Here is a 22,595-nt window from a genome sequence, read left to right as displayed (position 1 = left end):
GGAGACAGGAGGCAGTGACAGGAGACAGAGACAGGAGGCAGTGGACAGGAGACAGGAGGCAGTGACAGGAGACAGGAGGCAGTGACAGGAGACAGGAGGCAGTGGACAGGAGACAGGAGGCAGTGACAGGAGACAGAGACAGGAGACAGGAGGCAGTGGACAGGAGACAGGAGGCAGTGACAGGAGACAGAGACAGGAGACAGGAGGCAGTGGACAGGAGACAGGAGGCAGTGACAGGAGACAGAGACAGGAGGCAGTGGACAGGAGACAGGAGGCAGTGACAGGAGACAGGAGGCAGTGACAGGAGAGGAGGCAGTGGACAGGAGACAGGAGGCAGTGGACAGGAGACAGGAGACAGGAGGCAGTGACAGGAGACAGAGACAGGAGGCAGTGACAGGAGACAGAGACAGGAGGCAGTGGACAGGAGACAGGAGGCAGTGACAGGAGACAGAGACAGGAGGCAGTGACAGGAGACAGGAGGCAGTGGACAGGAGACAGGAGGCAGTGACAGGAGACAGAGACAGGAGACAGGAGGCAGTGGACAGGAGACAGGAGGCAGTGACAGGAGACAGAGACAGGAGGCAGTGGACAGGAGACAGGAGGCAGTGACAGGAGACAGGAGGCAGTGACAGGAGACAGGAGGCAGTGACAGGAGACAGGAGGCAGTGACAGGAGACAGAGACAGGAGGCAGTGGACAGGAGGCAGTGGACAGGTGACAGGAGACAGGAGGCAGTGGACAGGAGACAGGAGGCAGTGACAGGAGACAGGAGGCAGTGGACAGGAGACAGGAGGCAGTGGACAGGAGACAGGAGGCAGTGGACAGGAGACAGAGACAGGAGGCAGTGACAGGAGACAGAGACAGGAGGCAGTGGACAGGAGACAGGAGGCAGTGACAGGAGACAGAGACAGGAGGCAGTGGACAGGAGACAGGAGGCAGTGACAGGAGACAGAGACAGAGACAGGAGCCAGGGGACAGGAGGCAGTGACAGGAGACAGAGAGGGCAGTGACAGGAGACAGGAGGCAGTGACAGGAGACAGAGACAGGAGGCAGTGGACAGGAGACAGGAGGCAGTGGACAGGAGACAGGAGGCAGTGACAGGAGACAGACAAGGAGGCAGTGGACAGGAGACAGGAGGCAGTGACAGGAGACAGGAGGCAGTGACAGGAGACAGGAGGCAGTGGACAGGAGACAGGAGGCAGTGGACAGGAGACAGAGACAGGAGGCAGTGAGGAGACAGGACAGAGGCAGTGGACAGGAGACAGGAGGCAGTGACAGGAGACAGAGACAGGAGGCAGTGGACAGGAGACAGGAGGCAGTGGACAGGAGACAGGAGGCAGTGACAGGAGACAGGAGGCAGTGGACAGGAGACAGGAGGCAGTGACAGGAGACAGAGACAGGAGACAGGAGGCAGGGACAGGAGACAGGAGGCAGTGACAGGAGACAGAGACAGGAGACAGGAGGCAGGGGACAGGAGACAGGAGGCAGTGACAGGAGACAGAGACAGGAGGCAGTGGACAGGAGACAGGAGGCAGTGACAGGAGACAGGAGGCAGTGACAGGAGACAGGAGGCAGTGGACAGGAGACAGGAGGCAGTGGACAGGAGACAGAGACAGGAGGCAGTGACAGGAGACAGAGACAGGAGGCAGTGGACAGGAGACAGGAGGCAGTGACAGGAGACAGAGACAGGAGGCAGTGGACAGGAGACAGGAGGCAGTGGACAGGAGACAGGAGGCAGTGACAGGAGACAGGAGGCAGTGGACAGGAGACAGGAGGCAGTGACAGGAGACAGAGACAGGAGACAGGAGACAGGAGGCAGTGACAGGAGACAGGAGGCAGTGGACAGGAGACAGGAGGCAGTGGACAGGAGACAGAGACAGGAGGCAGTGACAGGAGACAGGAGGCAGGACAGGAGACAGGAGGCAGGACAGGAGACAGGAGGCAGTGACAGGAGACAGGAGGCAGTGGACAGGAGACAGGAGGCAGTGGACAGGAGACAGGAGGCAGTGGACAGGAGACAGAGACAGGAGCAGTGCAGGAGACAGAGACAGGAGGCAGTGGACAGGAGACAGGAGGCAGTGACAGGAGACAGAGACAGGAGGCAGTGGACAGGAGACAGGAGGCAGTGACAGGAGACAGAGACAGGAGGCAGTGGACAGGAGACAGGAGGCAGTGACAGGAGACAGAGACAGAGACAGAGACAGGGACAGGAGGCAGTGACAGGAGACAGAGACAGGAGGCAGTGACAGGAGACAGGAGGCAGTGACAGGAGACAGAGACAGAGCAGGGACAGGAGACAGGAGGCAGTGGACAGGAGACAGGAGGCAGTGACAGGAGACAGACCAGGAGGCAGTGGACAGGAGACAGGAGGCAGTGACAGGAGAGGAGGCAGTGACAGGAGACAGGAGGCAGTGGACAGGAGACAGGAGGCAGTGGACAGGAGACAGAGACAGGAGGCAGTGACAGGAGACAGAGACAGGAGGCAGTGGACAGGAGACAGGAGGCAGGACAGGAGACAGAGACAGGAGGCAGTGGACAGGAGACAGGAGGCAGTGGACAGGAGACAGGAGGCAGGACAGGAGACAGAGGCAGTGGACAGGAGACAGGAGGCAGTGACAGGAGACAGAGACAGGAGACGAGGCAGTGGACAGGAGACAGGAGGCAGTGACAGGGACAGACAGGAGACAGGAGGCAGTGGACAGGAGACAGGAGGCAGTGACAGGAGACAGAGACAGGAGGCAGTGGACAGGAGACAGGAGGCAGTGACAGGAGACAGGAGGCAGTGACAGGAGACAGGAGGCAGTGGACAGGAGACAGGAGGCAGTGGACAGGAGACAGAGACAGGAGGCAGTGACAGGAGACAGAGACAGAGGCAGTGACAGGAGACAGAGACAGGAGGCAGTGACAGGAGACAGGAGGCAGGACAGGAGACAGAGGACAGGAGGCAGTGGACAGGAGACAGGAGGCAGTGGACAGGAGACAGGAGGCAGTGACAGGAGACAGGAGGGGACAGGGACAGGAGACAGGAGGCAGTGACAGGAGACAGGAGGCAGTGGACAGGAGACAGGAGGCAGTGACAGGAGACAGAGACAGGAGGCAGTGGACAGGAGACAGGAGGCAGTGACAGGAGACAGGAGGCAGTGACAGGAGACAGGAGGCAGTGACAGGAGGCAGTGACAGGAGACAGAGACAAGAGGCAGTGACAGGAGGCAGTGGACAGGTGACAGGAGACAGGAGGCAGTGACAGGAGACAGGAGGCAGTGGACAGGAGACAGGAGGCAGTGGACAGGAGACAGGAGGCAGTGGACAGGAGACAGAGACAGGAGGCAGTGACAGGAGACAGAGACAGGAGGCAGTGGACAGGAGACAGGAGGCAGTGACAGGAGACAGAGGCAGGAGGCAGTGGACAGGAGACAGGAGGCAGTGACAGGAGACAGAGACAGAGACAGGAGGCAGTGGACAGGAGACAGGAGGCAGTGACAGGAGACAGAGACAGGAGGCAGTGACAGGAGACAGGAGGCAGTGACAGGAGACAGAGACAGGAGGCAGTGGACAGGAGACAGGAGGCAGTGGACAGGAGACAGGAGGCAGTGACAGGAGACAGACACAGGAGGCAGTGGACAGGAGACAGGAGGCAGTGACAGGAGACAGGAGGCAGTGACAGGAGAACAGAGGCAGTGGACAGGAGACAAGAGGCAGTGGACAGGAGACAGAGACAGGAGGCAGTGACAGGAGACAGAGACAGGAGGCAGTGGACAGGAGACAGGAGGAGTGACAGGAGACAGGAGGCAGTGGACAGGAGACAGGAGGCAGTGACAGGAGACAGAGACAGGAGACAGGAGGCAGTGGACAGGAGACAGGAGGCAGTGACAGGAGACAGGAGGCAGTGACAGGAGACAGAGACAGGAGCAGGGACAGGAGCAGTGGACAGGTGACAGGAGACAGGAGGCAGTGACAGGAGACAGGAGGCAGTGACAGGAGACAGGAGGCAGTGACAGGAGACAGGAGGCAGTGACAGGAGACAGAGACAGGAGGCAGTGGACAGACAGAGGCAGTGGACAGGAGACAGGAGACAGGAGGCAGTGACAGGAGACAGGAGGCAGTGGACAGGAGACAGGAGGCAGTGACAGGAGACAGAGACAGGAGGCAGTGGACAGGAGACAGGAGGCAGTGGACAGGAGACAGGAGGCAGTGACAGGAGACAGAGACAGGAGGCAGTGGACAGGAGACAGAGGAAGGAGGCAGTGGACAGGAGACAGGGACAGGAGCAGTGGACAGGAGACAGGAGGCAGTGACAGGAGACAGAGACAGGAGGCAGTGGACAGGAGACAGGAGGCAGTGGACAGGAGACAGGAGGCAGTGACAGGAGACAGACACAGGAAGCAGTGGACAGGAGACAGGAGGCAGTGACAGGAGACAGGAGGCAGTGACAGGAGACAGGAGGCAGTGACAGGAGACAGGAGGCAGTGGACAGGAGACAGGAGGCAGTGACAGAGACAGGAGACAGGAGGCAGGACAGGAGACAGAGGCAGTGGACAGGAGACAGGAGGCAGTGACAGGAGACAGAGACAGGAGACAGGAGGCAGTGGACAGGAGACAGGAGGCAGTGACAGGAGACAGAGACAGGAGGCAGTGGACAGGAGACAGGAGGCAGTGACAGGAGACAGGAGGCAGTGACAGGAGACAGAGACAGGAGGCAGTGGACAGGAGACAGGAGGCAGTGACAGGAGACAGGAGGCAGTGGACAGGAGACAGGAGGCAGTGGACAGGAGACAGGAGGCAGTGACAGGAGACAGGAGGCAGTGGACAGGAGACAGGAGGCAGTGACAGGAGACAGAGACAGGAGACAGGAGGCAGTGGACAGGAGACAGGAGGCAGTGACAGGAGACAGGAGGCAGTGACAGGAGGCAGTGACAGGAGACAGGAGGCAGTGACAGGAGACAGAGACAGGAGGCAGTGGACAGGAGAGGCAGTGACAGGAGACAGGAGACAGGAGGCAGTGACAGGAGACAGGAGGCAGTGACAGGAGACAGGAGGCAGGGACAGGAGACAGGAGGCAGTGACAGGAGACAGGAGGCAGTGGACAGGAGACAGGAGACAGGAGACAGGAGGCAGTGACAGGAGACAGGAGGCAGTGGACAGGAGACAGGAGGCAGTGACAGGAGACAGAGACAGGAGGCAGTGGACAGGAGACAGGAGGCAGTGACAGGAGACAGGAGGCAGTGACAGGAGACAGGAGGCAGTGGACAGGAGACAGGGGCAGTGGACAGGAGACAGAGACAGGAGGCAGTGACAGGAGACAGAGACAGGAGGCAGTGGACAGGAGACAGGAGGCAGTGGACAGGAGACAGGAGGCAGTGGACAGGAGACAGGAGGCAGTGGACAGGAGACAGGAGGCAGTGACAGGAGACAGGAGGCAGTGGACAGGAGACAGGAGGCAGTGACAGGAGACAGAGACAGGAGACAGGAGGCAGGGACAGGAGACAGGAGGCAGTGACAGGAGACAGGAGGCAGTGACAGGAGAGGCAGGACAGGAGACAGGAGGCAGTGACAGGAGACAGAGACAGGAGGCAGTGGACAGGAGGCAGTGGACAGGAGACAGGAGACAGGAGGCAGTGACAGGAGACAGGAGGCAGTGACAGGAGACAGGAGGCAGTGACAGGAGACAGGAGGCAGTGACAGGAGACAGGAGGCAGTGACAGGAGACAGGAGGCAGTGGACAGGAGACAGGAGGCAGTGGACAGGAGACAGGAGGCAGTGACAGGAGACAGGAGGCAGTGGACAGGAGACAGGAGGCAGTGACAGGAGACAGAGACAGGAGGCAGTGGACAGGAGACAGGAGGCAGTGACAGGAGACAGGAGGCAGTAACAGGAGACAGGAGGCAGTGGACAGGAGACAGGAGGCAGTGGACAGGAGACAGAGACAGGAGGCAGTGACAGGAGACAGAGACAGGAGGCAGTGGACAGGAGACAGGAGGCAGTGACAGGAGACAGAGACAGAGGCAGTGACAGGAGACAGGAGGCAGTGGACAGGAGACAGGAGGCAGTGACAGGAGACAGAGACAGGAGACAGGAGGCAGTGGACAGGAGACAGGAGGCAGTGACAGGAGACAGAGACAGGAGGCAGTGGACAGGAGACAGGAGGCAGTGACAGGAGACAGGAGGCAGTGACAGGAGACAGGAGGCAGTGACAGGAGACAGGAGGCAGTGACAGGAGACAGAGACAGGAGGCAGTGACAGGAGGCAGTGGACAGGTGACAGGAGACAGGAGGCAGTGACAGGAGACAGGAGGCAGTGACAGGAGACAGGAGGCAGTGACAGGAGACAGGAGGCAGTGGACAGGAGACAGGAGGCAGTGGACAGGAGACAGGAGGCAGTGGACAGGAGACAGAGACAGGAGGCAGTGACAGGAGACAGAGACAGGAGGCAGTGGACAGGAGACAGGAGGCAGTGACAGGAGACAGAGACAGGAGGCAGTGGACAGGAGACAGGAGGCAGTGACAGGAGACAGAGACAGGAGGCAGTGGACAGGAGACAGGAGGCAGTGACAGGAGACAGAGACAGAGACAGGAGCCAGTGGACAGGAGGCAGTGACAGGAGACAGAGACAGGAGGCAGTGACAGGAGACAGGAGGCAGTGACAGGAGACAGAGACAGGAGGCAGTGGACAGGAGACAGGAGGCAGTGGACAGGAGACAGGAGGCAGTGACAGGAGACAGAGACAGGAGGCAGTGGACAGGAGACAGGAGGCAGTGACAGGAGACAGGAGGCAGTGACAGGAGACAGGAGGCAGTGGACAGGAGACAGGAGGCAGTGGACAGGAGACAGAGACAGGAGGCAGTGGACAGGAGACAGGAGGCAGTGACAGGAGACAGGAGGCAGTGACAGGAGACAGGAGGCAGTGACAGGAGGCAGTGACAGGAGACAGAGACAAGAGGCAGTGACAGGAGGCAGTGGACAGGAGACAGGAGACAGGAGGCAGTGACAGGAGACAGGAGGCAGTGACAGGAGACAGGAGGCAGTGACAGGAGACAGGAGGCAGTGGACAGGAGACAGGAGGCAGTGGACAGGAGACAGGAGGCAGTGGACAGGAGACAGAGACAGGAGGCAGTGACAGGAGACAGAGACAGGAGGCAGTGGACAGGAGACAGGAGGCAGTGACAGGAGACAGAGACAGGAGGCAGTGGACAGGAGACAGGAGGCAGTGACAGGAGACAGAGACAGAGACAGGAGGCAGTGGACAGGAGACAGGAGGCAGTGACAGGAGACAGAGACAGGAGCCAGTGACAGGAGACAGGAGGCAGTGACAGGAGACAGAGACAGGAGGCAGTGGACAGGAGACAGGAGGCAGTGGACAGGAGACAGGAGGCAGTGACAGGAGACAGAGACAGGAGGCAGTGGACAGGAGACAGGAGGCAGTGACAGGAGACAGGAGGCAGTAACAGGAGACAGGAGGCAGTGGACAGGAGACAAGAGGCAGTGGACAGGAGACAGAGACAGGAGGCAGTGACAGGAGACAGAGACAGGAGGCAGTGGACAGGAGACAGGAGGCAGTGACAGGAGACAGGAGGCAGTGGACAGGAGACAGGAGGCAGTGACAGGAGACAGAGACAGGAGCAGGAGGCAGTGGACAGGAGACAGGAGGCAGTGACAGGAGACAGGAGGCAGTGACAGGAGACAGAGACAGGAGGCAGTGGACAGGAGCAGAGGACAGGAGACAGGAGACAGGAGGCAGTGACAGGAGACAGGAGGCAGTGACAGGAGACAGGAGGCAGTGACAGGAGACAGGAGGCAGTGACAGGAGACAGAGACAGGAGGCAGTGGACAGGAGGCAGTGGACAGGTGACAGGAGACAGGAGGCAGTGACAGGAGACAGGAGGCAGTGGACAGGAGACAGGAGGCAGTGACAGGAGACAGAGACAGGAGGCAGGGACAGGAGACAGGAGGCAGTGGACAGGAGACAGGAGGCAGTGACAGGAGACAGAGACAGGAGGCAGTGGACAGGAGACAGAGACAGGAGGCAGTGGACAGGAGACAGGGACAGGAGGCAGTGACAGGAGACAGGAGGCAGTGACAGGAGACAGAGACAGGAGGCAGTGACAGGAGACAGGAGGCAGTGGACAGGAGACAGGAGGCAGTGACAGGAGACAGAGACAGGAGGCAGTGGACAGGAGACAGGAGGCAGTGACAGGAGACAGGAGGCAGTGACAGGAGACAGGAGGCAGTGACAGGAGACAGGAGGCAGTGGACAGGAGACAGGAGGCAGTGACAGGAGACAGGAGGCAGTGACAGGAGACAGGAGGCAGTGGACAGGAGACAGGAGGCAGTGACAGGAGACAGAGACAGGAGACAGGAGGCAGTGGACAGGAGACAGGAGGCAGTGACAGGAGACAGAGACAGGAGGCAGTGGACAGGAGACAGGAGGCAGTGACAGGAGACAGGAGGCAGTGACAGGAGACAGAGACAGGAGGCAGTGGACAGGAGACAGGAGGCAGTGACAGGAGACAGGAGGCAGTGACAGGAGACAGGAGGCAGTGGACAGGAGACAGGAGGCAGTGACAGGAGACAGGAGGCAGTGGACAGGAGACAGGAGGCAGTGACAGGAGACAGAGACAGGAGACAGGAGGCAGTGGACAGGAGACAGGAGGCAGTGACAGGAGACAGGAGGCAGTGACAGGAGGCAGTGACAGGAGACAGGAGGCAGTGACAGGAGACAGAGACAGGAGGCAGTGGACAGGAGGCAGTGACAGGAGACAGAGACAGGAGGCAGTGACAGGAGACAGGAGGCAGTGACAGGAGACAGGAGGCAGTGACAGGAGACAGGAGGCAGTGACAGGAGACAGGAGGCAGTGGACAGGAGACAGGAGGCAGTGGACAGGAGACAGGAGGCAGTGACAGGAGACAGGAGGCAGTGGACAGGAGACAGGAGGCAGTGACAGGAGACAGAGACAGGAGGCAGTGACAGGAGACAGGAGGCAGTGACAGGAGACAGGAGGCAGTGACAGGAGACAGGAGGCAGTGGACAGGAGACAGGAGGCAGTGGACAGGAGACAGAGACAGGAGGCAGTGACAGGAGACAGAGACAGGAGGCAGTGGACAGGAGACAGGAGGCAGTGACAGGAGACAGGAGGCAGTGGACAGGAGACAGGAGGCAGTGGACAGGAGACAGGAGGCAGTGACAGGAGACAGGAGGCAGTGGACAGGAGACAGGAGGCAGTGACAGGAGACAGAGACAGGAGACAGGAGGCAGTGGACAGGAGACAGGAGGCAGTGACAGGAGACAGGAGGCAGTGACAGGAGGCAGTGACAGGAGACAGGAGGCAGTGACAGGAGACAGAGACAGGAGGCAGTGGACAGGAGGCAGTGGACAGGAGACAGGAGACAGGAGGCAGTGACAGGAGACAGGAGGCAGTGACAGGAGACAGGAGGCAGTGACAGGAGACAGGAGGCAGTGACAGGAGACAGGAGGCAGTGGACAGGAGACAGGAGGCAGTGGACAGGAGACAGGAGGCAGTGGACAGGAGACAGGAGGCAGTGGACAGGAGACAGGAGGCAGTGACAGGAGACAGACACAGGAGGCAGTGGACAGGAGACAGGAGGCAGTGACAGGAGACAGGAGGCAGTGACAGGAGACAGGAGGCAGTGGACAGGAGAAAGGGGCAGTGGACAGGAGACAGAGACAGGAGGCAGTGACAGGAGACAGAGACAGGAGGCAGTGGACAGGAGACAGGAGGCAGTGACAGGAGACAGAGACAGGAGGCAGTGACAGGAGACAGGAGGCAGTGGACAGGAGACAGGAGGCAGTGACAGGAGACAGAGACAGGAGACAGGAGGCAGTGGACAGGAGACAGGAGGCAGTGACAGGAGACAGAGACAGGAGGCAGTGGACAGGAGACAGGAGGCAGTGACAGGAGACAGGAGGCAGTGACAGGAGACAGGAGGCAGGACAGGAGACAGGAGGCAGTGACAGGAGACAGAGACAGGAGGCAGTGGACAGGAGGCAGTGGACAGGTGACAGGAGACAGGAGGCAGTGACAGGAGACAGGAGGCAGTGACAGGAGACAGGAGGCAGTGACAGGAGACAGGAGGCAGTGGACAGGAGACAGGAGGCAGTGGACAGGAGACAGAGACAGGAGGCAGTGACAGGAGACAGAGACAGGAGGCAGTGGACAGGAGACAGGAGGCAGTGACAGGAGACAGAGACAGGAGGCAGTGGACAGGAGACAGGAGGCAGTGACAGGAGACAGAGACAGGAGGCAGTGGACAGGAGACAGGAGGCAGTGACAGGAGACAGAGACAGAGACAGGAGGCAGTGGACAGGAGGCAGTGACAGGAGACAGAGACAGGAGGCAGTGACAGGAGACAGGAGGCAGTGACAGGAGACAGAGACAGGAGGCAGTGGACAGGAGACAGGAGGCAGTGGACAGGAGACAGGAGGCAGTGACAGGAGACAGAGACAGGAGGCAGTGGACAGGAGACAGGAGGCAGTGACAGGAGACAGGAGGCAGTGGACAGGAGACAGGAGGCAGTGGACAGGAGACAAGAGGCAGTGGACAGGAGACAGAGACAGGAGGCAGTGACAGGAGACAGAGACAGGAGGCAGTGGACAGGAGACAGGAGGCAGTGACAGGAGACAGAGACAGGAGGCAGTGGACAGGAGACAGGAGGCAGTGGACAGGAGACAGGAGGCAGTGACAGGAGACAGGAGGCAGTGGACAGGAGACAGGAGGCAGTGACAGGAGACAGAGACAGGAGACAGGAGGCAGTGGACAGGAGACAGGAGGCAGTGACAGGAGACAGGAGGCAGTGACAGGAGACAGGAGGCAGTGACAGGAGACAGAGACAGGAGGCAGTGGACAGGAGGCAGTGGACAGTGACAGGAGACAGGAGGCAGTGACAGGAGACAGGAGGCAGTGACAGGAGACAGGAGGCAGTGACAGGAGACAGGAGGCAGTGACAGGAGACAGAGACAGGAGGCAGTGGACAGGAGACAGGAGGCAGTGACAGGAGACAGAGACAGGAGGCAGTGACAGGAGACAGGAGACAGGAGGCAGTGACAGGAGACAGGAGGCAGTGGACAGGAGACAGGAGGCAGTGACAGGAGACAGGAGGCAGTGACAGGAGACAGGAGGCAGTGACAGGAGACAGGGGGCAGTGGACAGGAGACAGGAGGCAGTGGACAGGAGACAGGAGGCAGTGACAGGAGACAGGAGGCAGTGACAGGAGACAGAGACAGGAGGCAGTGACAGGAGACAGGAGGCAGTGACAGGAGACAGGAGACAGGAGGCAGTGGACAGGAGACAGGAGGCAGTGACAGGAGACAGGAGGCAGTGACAGGAGACAGGAGACAGGAGGCAGTGGACAGGAGACAGGAGGCAGTGGACAGGAGATAGGAGGCAGTGGACAGGAGACAGGAGGCAGTGGACAGGAGACAGGAGGCAGTGGACAGGAGACAGGAGACAGGAGGCAGTGACAGGAGACAGAGACAGGAGACAGGAGGAAGTGACAGGAGACAGGAGGCAGTGACAGGAGACAGAGACAGGAGGCAGTGGACAGGAGACAGGAGGCAGTGACAGGAGACAGGAGGCAGTGACAGGAGACAGAGACAGGAGGCAGTGGACAGGAGACAGGAGGCAGTGACAGGAGACAGGAGGCAGTGACAGGAGACAGGAGGCAGTGGACAGGAGACAGGAGGCAGTGGACAGGAGACAGAGACAGGAGGCAGTGACAGGAGACAGAGACAGGAGGCAGTGGACAGGAGACAGGAGGCAGTGACAGGAGACAGGAGGCAGTGGACAGGAGACAGGAGGCAGTGACAGGAGACAGAGACAGGAGACAGGAGGCAGTGGACAGGAGACAGGAGGCAGTGACAGGAGACAGGAGACAGGAGGCAGTGGACAGGAGACAGGAGGCAGTGACAGGAGACAGAGACAGGAGGCAGTGGACAGGAGACAGGAGGCAGTGACAGGAGACAGAGACAGAGACAGGAGACAGTGGACAGGAGGCAGTGACAGGAGACAGAGACAGGAGCAGTGACAGGAGACAGGAGGCAGTGACAGGAGACAGAGACAGGAGGCAGTGGACAGGAGACAAGAGGCAGTGGACAGGAGACAGGAGGCAGTGACAGGAGACAGAGACAGGAGGCAGTGGACAGGAGACAGGAGGCAGTGACAGGAGACAGGAGGCAGTAACAGGAGACAGGAGGCAGTGGACAGGAGACAAGAGGCAGTGGACAGGAGACAGAGACAGGAGGCAGTGGACAGGAGACAGGAGGCAGTGACAGGAGACAGGAGGCAGTGACAGGAGACAGGAGGCAGTGACAGGAGACAGTGGACAGTGACAGGAGACAGGAGGCAGTGACAGGAGACAGGAGGCAGTGACAGGAGACAGGAGGCAGTGACAGGAGACAGGAGGCAGTGGACAGGAGACAGGAGGCAGTGGACAGGAGACAGGAGGCAGTGGACAGGAGACAGAGACAGGAGGCAGTGACAGGAGACAGAGACAGGAGGCAGTGGACAGGAGACAGGAGGCAGTGACAGGAGACAGAGGCAGGAGGCAGTGGACAGGAGACAGGAGGCAGTGACAGGAGACAGAGACAGAGACAGGAGGCAGTGACAGGAGACAGGAGGCAGTGACAGGAGACAGAGACAGGAGGCAGTGACAGGAGACAGGAGGCAGTGACAGGAGACAGAGACAGGAGGCAGTGGACAGGAGACAGGAGGCAGTGGACAGGAGACAGGAGGCAGTGACAGGAGACAGACACAGGAGGCAGTGGACAGGAGACAGGAGGCAGTGACAGGAGACAGGAGGCAGTGACAGGAGACAGGAGGCAGTGGACAGGAGACAAGAGGCAGTGGACAGGAGACAGAGACAGGAGGCAGTGACAGGAGACAGAGACAGGAGGCAGTGGACAGGAGACAGGAGGCAGTGACAGGAGACAGGAGGCAGTGGACAGGAGACAGGAGGCAGTGCAGGAGACAGAGACAGGAGACAGGAGGCAGTGGACAGGAGACAGGAGGCAGTGACAGGAGACAGGAGGCAGTGACAGGAGACAGAGACAGGAGGCAGTGGACAGGAGGCAGTGGACAGGTGACAGGAGACAGGAGGCAGTGACAGGAGACAGGAGGCAGTGACAGGAGACAGGAGGCAGTGACAGGAGACAGGAGGCAGTGACAGGAGACAGAGACAGGAGGCAGTGGACAGGAGGCAGTGGACAGGAGACAGGGAGACAGGAGGCAGTGACAGGAGACAGGAGGCAGTGGACAGGAGACAGGAGGCAGTGACAGGAGACAGGAGGCAGTGACAGGAGACAGGAGGTAGGGGACAGGAGACAGGAGGAGTGACAGGAGACAGGAGGCAGTGACAGGAAGACAGGAGGCAGTGGACAGGAGACAGGAGGCAGTGACAGGAGACAGAGACAGGAGACAGGAGCAGTGGACAGGAGACAGGAGGCAGTGACAGGAGACAGAGACAGGAGGCAGTGGACAGGAGACAGGAGGCAGTGACAGGAGACAGGAGGCAGTGACAGGAGACAGAGACAGGAGGCAGTGGACAGGAGACAGGAGGCAGTGACAGGAGACAGGAGGCAGTGGACAGGAGACAGGAGGCAGTGGACAGGAGACAGGAGGCAGTGACAGGAGACAGGAGGCAGTGGACAGGAGACAGGAGGCAGTGACAGGAGACAGAGACAGGAGACAGGAGGCAGTGGACAGGAGACAGGAGGCAGTGACAGGAGACAGAGGCAGTGACAGGAGGCAGTGACAGGAGACAGGAGGCAGTGACAGGAGACAGAGACAGGAGGCAGTGGACAGGAGACAGTGGACAGGAGACAGGAGGCAGTGACAGGAGACAGGAGGCAGTGACAGGAGACAGGAGGCAGTGACAGGAGACAGGAGGCAGTGACAGGAGACAGGAGGCAGTGGACAGGAGACAGGAGGCAGTGGACAGGAGACAGGAGGCAGTGACAGGAGACAGGAGGCAGTGGACAGGAGACAGGAGGCAGTGGACAGGAGACAGACAGGAGGCAGTGGACAGGAGACAGGAGGCAGTGAAAGGAGACAGGAGGCAGTGACAGGAGACAGGAGGCAGTGGACAGGAGACAGGAGGCAGTGGACAGGAGACAGAGACAGGAGGCAGTGACAGGAGACAGAGACAGGAGGCAGTGGACAGGAGACAGGAGGCAGTGACAGGAGAGCAGGAGGCAGTGGACAGGAGACAGGAGGCAGTGGACAGGAGACAGGAGCAGTGACAGGAGACAGGAGGCAGTGGACAGGAGACAGGAGGCAGTGACAGGAGACAGAGACAGGAGACAGGAGGCAGTGGACAGGAGACAGGAGGCAGTGACAGGAGACAGAGGCAGTGACAGGAGGCAGTGACAGGAGACAGGAGGCAGTGACAGGAGACAGAGACAGGAGGCAGTGGACAGGAGGCAGTGGACAGGTGACAGGAGACAGGAGGCAGTGACAGGATAAAGGAGGCAGTGACAGGAGACAGGAGGCAGTGACAGGAGACAGGAGGCAGTGACAGGAGACAGGAGGCAGTGGACAGGAGACAGGAGGCAGTGACAGGAGACAGGAGGCAGTGACAGGAGACAGGAGGCAGTGGACAGGAGACAGGAGGCAGTGACAGGAGACAGAGACAGGAGGCAGTGGACAGGAGACAGGAGGCAGTGAAAGGAGACAGGAGGCAGTGACAGGAGACAGGAGGCAGTGACAGGAGACAGGGGCAGTGGACAGGAGACAGAGACAGGAGGCAGTGACAGGAGACAGAGACAGGAGGCAGTGGACAGGAGACAGGAGGCAGTGACAGGAGACAGAGACAGGAGGCAGTGACAGGAGACAGGAGGCAGTGGACAGGAGACAGGAGGCAGTGACAGGAGACAGAGACAGGAGACAGGAGGCAGTGGACAGGAGACAGAGGCAGTGACAGGAGACAGAGACAGGAGGCAGTGGACAGGAGACAGGAGACAGGAGGCAGTGACAGGAGACAGGAGGCAGTGACAGGAGACAGGAGGCAGTGACAGGAGACAGAGACAGGAGGCAGTGACAGGAGGCAGTGGACAGGTGACAGGAGACAGGAGGCAGTGACAGGAGACAGGAGGCAGTGACAGGAGACAGGAGGCAGTGACAGGAGACAGGAGGCAGTGGACAGGAGACAGGAGGCAGTGGACAGGAGACAGGAGGCAGTGGACAGGAGACAGAGACAGGAGGCAGTGACAGGAGGCAGTGGACAGGAGACAGGAGGCAGTGACAGGAGACAGAGACAGGAGGCAGTGGACAGGAGACAGGAGGCAGTGACAGGAGACAGAGACAGGAGGCAGTGGACAGGAGACAGGAGGCAGTGACAGGAGACAGAGACAGAGACAGGAGGCAGTGGACAGGAGGCAGTGACAGGAGACAGAGACAGGAGCCAGTGACAGGAGACAGGAGGCAGTGACAGGAGACAGAGACAGGAGGCAGTGGACAGGAGACAGGAGGCAGTGGACAGGAGACAGGAGGCAGTGACAGGAGACAGAGACAGGAGGCAGTGGACAGGAGACAGGAGGCAGTGGACAGGAGACAGGAGGCAGTAACAGGAGACAGGAGGCAGTGGACAGGAGACAAGAGGCAGTGGACAGGAGACAGAGACAGGAGGCAGTGACAGGAGACAGAGACAGGAGGCAGTGGAAGGAGACAGGAGGCAGTGACAGGAGACAGAGACAGGAGGCAGTGGACAGGAGACAGGAGGCAGTGGACAGGAGACAGGAGGCAGTGACAGGAGACAGGAGGCAGTGGACAGGAGACAGGAGGCAGTGACAGGAGACAGAGACAGGAGACAGGAGGCAGTGGACAGGAGACAGGAGGCAGTGACAGGAGACAGGAGGCAGTGACAGGAGACAGGAGGCAGTGACAGGAGACAGAGACAGGAGGCAGTGGACAGGAGGCAGTGGACAGGTGACAGGAGACAGGAGGCAGTGACAGGAGACAGGAGGCAGTGACAGGAGACAGGAGGCAGTGACAGGAGACAGGAGGCAGTGACAGGAGACAGAGACAGGAGGCAGTGGACAGGAGACAGGAGGCAGTGGACAGGAGACAGAGACAGGAGGCAGTGACAGGAGACAGAGACAGGAGGCAGTGACAGGAGACAGGAGGCAGTGGACAGGAGACAGGAGGCAGTGACAGGAGACAGGAGGCAGTGGACAGGAGACAGGAGGCAGTGACAGGAGACAGGAGGCAGTGGACAGGAGACAGGAGGCAGTGGACAGGGACAGGAGGCAGTGACAGGAGACAAGAGGCAGTGGACAGGAGACAGAGACAGGAGGCAGTGACAGGAGACAGGAGGCAGTGACAGGAGACAGGAGACAGGAGACAGGAGGCAGTGGACAGGAGACAGGAGGCAGTGACAGGAGACAGGAGGCAGTGACAGGAGACAGGAGGCAGTGACAGGAGACTGGAGGCAGTGACAGGAGGCAGTGACAGGAGACAGGAGGCAGTGACAGGAGACAGAGACAGGAGGCAGTGGACAGGAGGCAGTGGACAGGTGACAGGAGACAGGAGGCAGTGACAGGAGACAGGAGGCAGTGGACAGGAGACAGGAGGCAGTGACAGGAGACAGGAGGCAGTGACAGGAGACAGGAGGCAGTGGCACAGGAGACAGGAGGCAGTGGACAGGAGACAGGAGGCAGTGACAGGAGACAGGAGGCAGTGGACAGGAGACAGGAGGCAGTGACAGGAGACAGACACAGGAGGCAGTGGACAGGAGACAGGAGGCAGTGACAGGAGACAGGAGGCAGTAACAGGAGACAGGAGGCAGTGAGCAGGAGAAAGGGGCAGTGGACAGGAGACAGAGACAGGAGGCAGTGACAGGAGACAGAGACAGGAGGAAGTGGACAGGAGACAGGAGGCAGTGACAGGAGACAGAGACAGGAGGCAGTGACAGGAGACAGGAGGCAGTGGACAGGAGACAGGAGGCAGTGACAGGAGACAGAGACAGGAGACAGGAGGCAGTGGACAGGAGACAGGAGGCAGTGACAGGAGACAGAGACAGGAGGCAGTGGACAGGAGACAGGAGACAGGAGGCAGTGACAGGAGACAGGAGGCAGTGACAGGAGACAGGAGGCAGTGACAGGAGACAGAGACAGGCAGTGACAGGAGGCAGTGGACAGGAGACAGGAGACAGGAGGCAGTGACAGGAGACAGGAGGCAGTGACAGGAGACAGGAGGCAGTGACAGGAGACAGGAGGCAGTGGACAGGAGACAGGAGGCAGTGGACAGGAGACAGGAGGCAGTGGACAGGAGACAGAGACAGGAGGCAGTGACAGGAGGCAGTGGACAGGAGACAGGAGGCAGTGACAGGAGACAGAGACAGGAGGCAGTGGACAGGAGACAGGAGGCAGTGACAGGAGACAGAGACAGGAGGCAGTGGACAGGAGACAGGAGGCAGTGACAGGAGACAGAGACAGAGACAGGAGCCAGTGGACAGGAGGCAGTGACAGGAGACAGAGACAGGAGGCAGTGACAGGAGACAGGAGGCAGTGACAGGAGACAGAGACAGGAGGCAGTGGACAGGAGACAGGAGGCAGTGGACAGGAGACAGGAGGCAGTGACAGGAGACAGACACAGGAGGCAGTGGACAGGAGACAGGAGGCAGTGACAGGAGACAGGAGGCAGTGGACAGGAGACAGGAGGCAGTGGACAGGAGACAAGAGGCAGTGGACAGGAGACAGAGACAGGAGGCAGTGACAGGAGACAGAGACAGGAGGCAGTGGACAGGAGACAGGAGGCAGTGACAGGAGACAGAGACAGGAGGCAGTGGACAGGAGACAGGAGGCAGTGGACAGGAGACAGGAGGCAGTGACAGGAGACAGGAGGCAGTGGACAGGAGACAGGAGGCAGTGACAGGAGACAGAGACAGGAGACAGGAGGCAGTGGACAGGAGACAGGAGGCAGTGACAGGAGACAGGAGGCAGTGACAGGAGACAGGAGGCAGTGACAGGAGACAGAGACAGGAGGCAGTGGACAGGAGGCAGTGGACAGGTGACAGGAGACAGGAGGCAGTGAACAGAGACAGGAGGCAGTGACAGGAGACAGGAGGCAGTGGACAGGAGACAGGAGGCAGTGACAGGAGACAGAGACAGGAGGCAGGGGACAGGAGGCAGGAGGCAGTGGACAGGAGACAGAGACAGGAGGCAGTGACAGGAGACAGGAGACAGGAGGCAGTGACAGGAGAAGGAGGCAGTGGACAGGAGACAGGAGGCAGTGACAGGAGACAGGAGGCAGTGGACAGGAGACAGGAGGCAGTGACAGGAGACAGGAGGCAGTGGACAGGAGACAGGAGGCAGTGGACAGGAGACAGGAGGCAGTGACAGGAGACAGGAGGCAGTGGACAGGAGACAGAGACAGGAGGCAGTGGACAGGAGACAGGAGGCAGTGACAGGAGACAGGAGAACAGGAGACAGGAGGCAGTGGACAGGAGACAGGAGGCAGTGACAGGAGACAGGAGGCAGTGACAGGAGACAGGAGACAGGAGGCAGTGGACAGGAGACAGGAGGAGGGACAGGAGACAGGAGGCAGGAGACAGAGACAGGAGGCAGTGGACAGGAGACAGGAGGCAGTGACAGGAGACAGGAGACAGGAGGCAGTGACAGAGACAGGAGGCAGTGGACAGGAGACAGGAGGCAGTGACAGGAGACAGAGACAGGAGACAGAGGCAGTGGACAGGAGACAGGAGGCAGTGACAGGAGACAGAGACAGGAGGCAGTGACAGGAGACAGAGACAGGAGACAGGAGGCAGTGACAGGAGACAGAGACAGGAGGCAGTGGACAGGAGACAGGAGGCAGTGACAGGAGACAGGAGGCAGTACAGGAGACAGGAGGCAGTGGACAGGAGACAGGAGGCAGTGGACAGGAGACAGAGACAGGAGGCAGTGACAGGAGACAGAGACAGGAGGCAGTGGACAGGAGACAGGAGGCAGTGACAGGAGACAGGAGGCAGTGGACAGGAGACAGGAGGCAGTGACAGGAGCAGAGACAGGAGACAGGAGGCAGTGGACAGGAGACAGGAGGCAGTGACAGGAGACAGGAGACAGGAGGCAGTGGACAGGAGACAGGAGGCAGTGACAGGAGACAGAGACAGGAGGCAGTGGACAGGAGACAGGAGGCAGTGACAGGAGACAGGAGACAGAGACAGGAGCCAGTGACAGGAGGCAGTGACAGGAGACAGAGACAGGAGGCAGTGACAGGAGACAGGAGGCAGTGACAGGAGACGAGACAGGAGGCAGTGGACAGGAGACAGGAGGCAGTGGACAGGAGACAGGAGGCAGTGACAGGAGACAGAGACAGGAGGCAGTGGACAGGAGACAGGAGGCAGTGACAGGAGACAGGAGGCAGTGACAGGAGACAGGAGGCAGTGGACAGGAGACAGGAGGCAGTGGACAGGAGACAGAGACAGGAGGCAGTGGACAGGAGACAGGAGGCAGTGACAGGAGACAGGAGGCAGTGACAGGAGACAGGAGGCAGTGACAGGAGGCAGTGGACAGGAGACAGGAGACAGGAGGCAGTGACAGGAGACAGGAGGCAGTGACAGGAGACAGGAGGCAGTGACAGGAGACAGGAGGCAGTGGACAGGAGACAGGAGGCAGTGGACAGGAGACAGGAGGCAGTGACAGGAGACAGAGACAGAGGCAGTGGACAGGAGACAGAGACAGGAGGCAGTGACAGGAGACAGGAGGCAGTGACAGGAGAAAGGAGACAGGAGACAGGAGGCAGTGGACAAGAGACAGGAGGCAGTGACAGGAGACAGGAGGCAGTGACAGGAGACAGAGACTGGAGCCAGTGACAGGAGACAGGAGGCAGTGACAGGAGACAGAGACAGGAGGCAGTGGACAGGAGACAGGAGGCAGTGGACAGGAGACAGGAGGCAGTGACAGGAGACAGACACAGGAGGCAGTGGACAGGAGACAGGAGGCAGTGACAGGAGACAGGAGGCAGTAACAGGAGACAGGAGGCAGTGGACAGGAGACAGGAGGCAGTGGACAGGAGACAGAGACAGGAGGCAGTGACAGGAGACAGAGACAGGAGGCAGTGGACAGGAGACAGGAGGCAGTGACAGGAGACAGAGACAGGAGGCAGTGACAGGAGACAGGAGGCAGTGGACAGGAGACAGGAGGCAGTGACAGGAGACAGGAGGCAGTGGACAGGAGACAGGAGGCAGTGACAGGAGAGACAGGAGACAGGAGGCAGTGGACAGGAGACAGGAGGCAGTGACAGGAGACAGGAGGCAGTGGACAGGAGACAGGAGGCAGTGACAGGAGACAGAGACAGGAGGCAGTGGACAGGAGACAGTGGACAGTGACAGGAGACAGGAGGCAGTGACAGGAGACAGGAGGCAGTGACAGGAGACAGGAGGCAGTGACAGGAGACAGGAGGCAGTGACAGGAGACAGAGACAGGAGGCAGTGGACAGGAGACAGGAGGAGTGGACAGGAGACAGAGACAGGAGGCGTGACAGGAGACAGGAGACAGGAGGAGTGACAGGAGACAGGAGGCAGTGGACAGAGACAGGAGGCAGTGGACAGGAGACAGGAGGCAGTGGACAGGAGACAGGAGGCAGTGACAGGAGACAGGAGGCAGTGGACAGGAGACAGGAGGCAGTGGACAGGAGACAGGAGGCAGTGGACAGGAGACAGGAGGCAGTGGACAGGAGACAGAGACAGGAGGCAGTGACAGGAGACAGGAGGCAGTGACAGGAGACAGGAGACAGAGACAGGAGGCAGTGGACAGGAGACAGGAGGCAGTGACAGGAGACAGGAGGCAGTGACAGGGACAGGAGACAGGAGGCAGTGGACAGGAGACAGGAGGCAGTGGACAGGAGATAGGAGGCAGTGGACAGGAGACAGGAGGCAGTGGACAGGAGACAGGAGGCAGTGGACAGGAGACAGGAGACAGGAGGCAGTGACAGGAGACAGGAGGCAGTGGACAGGAGACAGGAGGCAGTGACAGGAGACAGAGACAGGAGACAGGAGGCAGTGGACAGGAGACAGGAGGCAGTGACAGGAGACGAGACAGGAGGCAGTGGACAGGAGACAGGAGGCAGTGGACAGGAGACAGGAGGCAGTGACAGGAGACAGAGACAGGAGGCAGTGGACAGGAGACAGGAGGCAGTGAACAGGAGACAGGAGGCAGTGACAGGAGACAGGAGGCAGTGACAGGAGACAGGAGGCAGTGGACAGGAGACAGAGACAGGAGGCAGTGACAGGAGACAGAGACAGGAGGCAGTGGACAGGAGACAGGAGGCAGTGACAGGAGACAGAGACAGGAGGCAGTGGACAGGAGACAGGAGGCAGTGGACAGGAGACAGGAGGCAGTGACAGGAGACAGGAGGCAGTGGGACAGGAGACAGGAGCAGTGACAGGAGACAGAGACAGGAGACAGGAGGCAGTGGACAGGAGACAGGAGGCAGTGACAGGAGACAGGAGGCAGTGGACAGGAGACAGGAGGCAGTGGACAGGAGACAGGAGGCAGTGAACAGGAGACAGAGACAGGAGGCAGTGACAGGAGACAGGAGACAGGAGGCAGTGACAGGAGACAGGAGGCAGTGGACAGGAGACAGGAGGCAGTGACAGGAGACAGAGACAGAGACAGGAGGCAGTGGACAGGAGACAGGAGACAGGAGGCAGTGACAGGAGACAGAGACAGGAGGCAGTGGACAGGAGACAGGAGGCAGTGACAGGAGACAGGAGGCAGTGACAGGAGACAGAGACAGGAGGCAGTGGACAGGAGACAAGGCAGTGACAGGAGACAGGAGGCAGTGACAGGAGACAGGAGGCAGTGGACAGGAGACAGGAGGCAGTGGACAGGAGACAGAGACAGGAGGCAGTGACAGGAGACAGAGACAGGAGGCAGTGGACAGGAGACAGGAGGCAGTGACAGGAGACAGAGACAGGAGGCAGTGGACAGGAGACAGGAGGCAGTGGACAGGAGACAGGAGGCAGTGACAGGAGACAGAGACAGGAGGCAGTGGACAGGAGACAGGAGGCAGTGACAGGAGACAGGAGGCAGTGACAGGAGACAGGAAGAGGCAGTGACAGGAGGCAGTGACAGGAGACAGAGACAGGAGGCAGGGACAGGAGACAGGAGGAGACGGTGACAGGAGACAGGAGGCAGTGACAGGAGACAGGAGGCAGTGACAGGAGACAGGAGGCAGTGACAGGAGACAGGAGGCAGTGGACAGGAGACAGGAGGCAGTGGACAGGAGACAGGAGGCAGTTGGACAGGAGACAGAACAGGAGGCAGTGACAGGAGACAGAGACAGGAGGCAGTGGACAGGAGACAGGAGGCAGTGACAGGAGACAGAGACAGGAGGGGAAGTGGACAGGAGACGGAGCAGTGACAGGAGACAGGAGACAGAGACAAGGAGGCAGTGGACAGGAGACAGGAGGCAGTGACAGGAGACAGAGACAGGAGCCAGTGACAGGAGACAGGAGCAGTGACAGGAGACAGAGACAGGAGGCAGTGGAACAGGAGACAGGAGGCAGTGGACAGGAGGACAGGAGCGTGACAGGAGACAGGACACTGGAGGCAGTGGACAGGAGACAGGAGGCAGTGACAGGAGACAGGAGG

Source organism: Oncorhynchus kisutch, linkage group LG25 (genome assembly GCF_002021735.2).
Source record: "Oncorhynchus kisutch isolate 150728-3 linkage group LG25, Okis_V2, whole genome shotgun sequence".
NCBI classification, from domain to species: Eukaryota; Metazoa; Chordata; class Actinopteri; order Salmoniformes; family Salmonidae; genus Oncorhynchus; species Oncorhynchus kisutch.
The sequence above is the reverse complement of the archived record's forward strand: the minus strand, read 5'-3'. Positions refer to the sequence as shown.